The sequence below is a fragment of the Gymnoscopelus microlampas genome (assembly GCF_963454915.1).
Source record: "Gymnoscopelus microlampas genome assembly, chromosome: 18".
In the NCBI taxonomy this organism is placed as follows: Eukaryota; Metazoa; Chordata; class Actinopteri; order Myctophiformes; family Myctophidae; genus Gymnoscopelus; species Gymnoscopelus microlampas.
Genome location: NC_139955.1, coordinates 42,765,848 through 42,770,872, shown reverse-complemented (window position 1 = coordinate 42,770,872; position 5,025 = coordinate 42,765,848). Strand labels below are relative to the sequence as shown.

The following is a 5,025-nucleotide window of genomic DNA, read 5'->3' as shown; positions in this document are numbered from 1 at the left end:
CCAACAACAACCGGGCAAAAAGAAAAAAAGTCCACCAACTTTTCCCCAATCCAATCCAATAAAAAACGGGATTTAAGAAAAGAGATTCGCCTGGTTTTGTGTGCGTCCGTCCGAGTGTGCGTCCTATCTACACTCCTGTCTTGTGTCTGACTGACTGTCGCGTATCGGGCGACAGTCCGATACGCAGGCGATACGCGCGCGATACGCAGGCGATACGCGGGGCGACAGTCCGACAGACGCGTGGGTATATTTCTTTTTAGCGAAGGAAGGCTGCGCAATTCATTCACCACCCAGTCCTATAGAGTCCACCACACACACCACTCCTCTAGGGAACTGCTTTTACAACATGGCATAAGCAGCCTCACAAGCTCCTATACTGCGTGCGTGTGTGCGTGTGTGTGCGTGAGCGCGCGCGGTGTATGTGTCCTTGAGCCGTCGTCGTGGAAAAGTCATCAAATCATCTCCCGGTTTAAGGTTCCATCATCATCAGTTTATAATATAAGGTCCCGAACGGAATGGAACGTTACAACATTACATACAGACATGCTGCTGCTGTGTGTGATGTTGACAGACTAGCGGAGGTTGAGGTTATTAACTCTACTGATACACCTCTCTCTCTCTCTCCCTCTCTCTCATTTCCCCTATCTCTCTCGTGCGACACTCGGGTTCAATCAATGCCAGCTGGCGCTCGAGCGCAACTTTGCGCCGACGACGAGCCTACAGAAGTGACCCTGAAGCGGACAGGTCACATAATATAATAATGATAATAATAATAATAATGCGTTTGATGTGGTCTAAAACGAGTAGGCTGTGTGTTTTATTAGTTTTAGCTGACGGTCTTTTTTTTAAATTTAATATACGCTATAAGGCGCCTCATTCACTATATAGGCTATATTGTCAGGCCTCTAATCGATGGTGCTAAGGTCCAGTGCAAGTGAACGTCTATAAAGACCTGTCAATGCGTTTCCCCCTGTGCTGCTGGAGAAGTCATGATGATCATCATGTAGGCCAGTGGTTTTCAACCTTTTTTGCGTCAAGGACCCCCAAATTGACACATATTAGCCCACGGACCCCCACTTGAAAAGATATGCCAGGGACTCAACCATTTTGATTTCTTGGGGGTCCCAATCTACACTGTATCATCATCATTAGTGTTCATTTAACTCTGAGAGTGTACAAATGGGACCAAATCCATTTGTACACTCTCAGAGTTACAGACACATAACGGTCAATTTGGTTCCTTCCTAACTATTCATTTGGCTGGGGACCCCCTGGAACCCCCTCAAGAACCACTGGTGGTCCCCGGACCACTGGTTGAGAACCACTGATATAGGCTAATATAGCCTACTGTAGGCTATATAAGCCTTTAGTCTTCTGTCTCTCTCTCTCTACTGCGCTGGGTTTGGGCTCTACAGCATTGGTTCTCAAAGTGGGGTCCGGGGACCCCCAGGGATCAATTAATATATAGCCTCACAATAATTTGAACCACTTTAACCATATTTTATACTTTGGCTGTTCAAAAATAGTGTGCTTATAGCGCGTCACTTCGTGCCATATATCAATTTGGGGGTCCTTGACATGAAAAAGGTTTGAGAACCACTGGTCTACAGTAGTAGTCTACCCAATACAGCAGAACATCACCCCTTCATGTAGTCTTTCAATAGGCCCTCATGAAGAAGAGGGTCTTCACTTTCAACCTGGGAGTCCCCGTTTTGGGCATGCCATTACAGCTTTTGTAAGGGTTTCTTTAGTGACTAAAATGTTGGTACAAATTTCAGTCAATATTTCAATGTTTTTTTTTTTTTTTTTAAGGCCAATATATAGCACATATACAAGGTCACAACGCATTACGATGCAACACATTATTTAGGACATTTTCTTGATAATTCATGTTGATAACCGCATCCCTATTTTGGGGGGAACATTAGCCAAAAATAGCAGATCTACAAGCTCAAAAAGCAAATAGCAAACCTTGTAGATCCGCTATTTTTAGCAAAGAAATTTGCTGTAGAGTGGAAAAAGCATTGCAACTCAGGTCTGTTTCACCGATAGAGGATTTAAGTGGTTAACCTAATAACCTAATTTATAATAGGCTACAACCTACAACAAAGGACAAGTTAGACTAGTCTAAACTCAATGATGCAGCTGACTAAAGATTAGGCTATTGATCCTGAGCATCCTTGCAGGACCCAACACTTCAACAACATAATCACTCAGGGTTCCATAATGATTAAATTGCATAAAGAAATTCCTCCCAGGCCACTATATATACAGAGCTCCAGGGAGGGAGGAGGGGAAATCATACAAAATACAAACCTCCATTACTCTCATAGTCTCATGCAGCTAAAAGGATGTACTATGTTATTACATACGCCATTTTTTTATTACACACATTTTTTATTGCCCTCTCTCTCTTTCTCTCTCTTGCCCTCTCTCTGGTCCCCTCGCTCGCTCTCTCGCAGTGGTGGAAAGTAACTTAGTACATTTACTTAAGTAATGCACTTACATTTTGATGCCAATAGTTCTGTACTTTTACTCAAGTAAATTTTGAATTCTGGATTTTTACTTGTAACAGAGTATTTTTATATTGCAGTATTGGTACTTTTACTTAAAGGTAGGGTAAGTGATATTTTTGGGTTAAAACATAAAGTATTTTGTTAAAAGGTTAAAATACTATATTCTGATAGTAATCATTGCTATAGAGTGTTTGTTCAGTAACAGGAGTCTCCCCGTCTCTCCAGCTCTTTAATAAACAGAAAATGCATTTTCCGGTAGGTGTCAAAATCTCAGCCAATCAGGAGAAAGTACCCATTTTTAAGCTTCATTTTTATAGTGTTCCAGTTCGATTTTTCCTGCTCATTTCTTAGTGTCATCACTTCCAATTTCACTTGTTTAATCTGTATCCTAATTGAATTCTCTATCCTGATTGGATAAAATTGGAAATGAAACTGAAACTGAAACGAAAATGCATTTTCTGTTTAATAAAGAGGTGGAGAGACAAGGAGACTCCTTTTACTGAACAAACACTCTATAGCAATGAGTACTATCTATTTAACACTTATTTTAACCAAAGAAAATCACTTACTCTACCTTTAAGTAAAGAATTTGAGTACTTTTTCCACCACTGCAAGTCTCTCGCTCCATCCATATGCGGAGCATGCCTCCATTTGGTGGAGGAGAGGACACAGACACATGCAGTGAGTAAGTGACTAAGTACATGTACTGTACTTAAAGATTAAAAAACGTCTTTTGGAACATACACTACAGTATACGAACATGCAGTGGTGGAGTAAGTTAAGTAACTACTGTAAGTACATTTACTCGAGTACTGTACTTACTCGAGAAATGTCACTTTCAAACATGTTTGGGGTCAATTTAACGTCTTTTAACGTGCTTTTGTGAGCACCTCAGACAGTTTTTTGAGTTGCCTGATTCAGTATTTAGATAATTGATATTCATTTGATACGCCTGAGACACCTCCTTTTATACAACCCCACTGTAACCATGATGGGTTCATTGAAAACACCTGTCCTTCGTTCCGGATGACTGATTGTCCTTCTAATGCGTGAGGGGGCTGTGTTTGTATTTATTTATTACTTTTTTCATTTATTTTCATTTATAGTTTTTTTATTATCAAAGCCAATTTTGTTTTTCATTTTCCCACATTTGTTTTTAATGAAAAAGAAGTAATTGAAAAAACACGTCCCCTCACGCATTAGAAGGCCAATAGTCACCAGAACCAAGACGAGTGGGGGCAAGGGAAGGGAAAAAAAGAAGGAATGAAAAAGGCATCTATACATATTTACACATGTCATATCCATCAAAACATTATGTAGGCTACATGAGGTTTAGAAAACAAGGTGCGTGAGCATAGCACATACATGGGCCACATGCGGCCCCCACCTTCACTTAATGCGGCCCACAGGTTAATATCGGAATACTGATATATTATTGATTTCAGCGGTTACAATTCCAAACATGCAAACGTGACCCGCTTTAGTTGTCTATATTAGTAGCTTAATGACTAGTATTAAAATTCTATTGTCTTTTTTTATGTCCAATGCATTTGTATTTAAGGTCATAAAGTTAACATAAGTATAACTAAATGCATTTGAAATTAAATGAAAATGTTACTTTTCAGGATTCCAATATTCAAAAATAGTGAAAAGAAAATCAGGATTCCAATTCAAAAATGGCAAAACCAGCAGATCTACAAGCTCAAAACGCGTCGCAGTTTTGAGCTTGTAGATCGGCTACTTAAGCTGCTTTTGTGTGAAGTACGGCATTCATTTACGAAAAAAGTTAAAATACGATCATAAGAGGTGTCTGCCCGACAGTATATGCAATGTGGCCCTCTGGAGTGAGTGTGGAAATATAGTGGCCCTCTCCATCATCAAAGTTGCATCACCCCCGGCATAGCAGATGGTATATTGTTCATGGCATTAGTGCAAGAAGAGCAGTGGCGTGCACAGACATTTTGAGGGGCAGGTGCTCAAGTAAATTATACTTTGTTTTGTTTACTTGGTCTGCTCTTTTTTCCCTCTACACCTATACCTCTTTGCCAAAAATAGCCGATCTACAAGCCCACAACGCCTCGCAGCGCGAGGCGTTGTGAGCTTGTAGATCGGCTATTTTTGGCTAAAGTTCTCCTCAGAAAAGGGATGCTAGGTTTCGAGTGGTTATGGTAAAAAGAATAATCATATCACACAAAGATTTGGCGGACCCCCTGTAGTAACTCTGAGGCCCACCTAGGGGTCCCGGACCCCCTGTTGAAGACCCCTGCTGTAAACTGAAAAAGAAAACAACTTTTTCCCCCTTTTTTTCAAAAGGGCACTTCTGGTCAAGAGGGCAAAGGGCCGGTGCTCTAGCCCCACCTAGAGTCGATCTGTGCACGTCCCTGTTGTTCATGACATTAGTGCAAGAAGAGAATCAGTGCGTTGTACATGAGAATAAGGTGCAGAGTATCGGCTTTACTGGTCAAATCCACAGGTATAGGTCCGCATGAGGAAAGCAAAAGTCCAAGGC

General features: G+C 41.0%; 1 protein-coding gene across 1 annotated transcript in view; it reads right to left on the bottom strand.

The window, feature by feature from the left end:
* Nucleotides 1–3, bottom strand: part of gfra3 (GDNF family receptor alpha 3) — a 77,929-nt gene extending 77,926 nt beyond the window's left edge. The window contains exon 1 of the mRNA XM_084041432.1: nucleotides 1–3. This exon is cut by the window's left edge and continues 232 nt beyond it. The gene's annotated coding sequence lies outside the window, so the exon portion shown is untranslated.
* Between the last annotated feature and the right edge of the window lie 5,022 nt (nucleotides 4–5,025).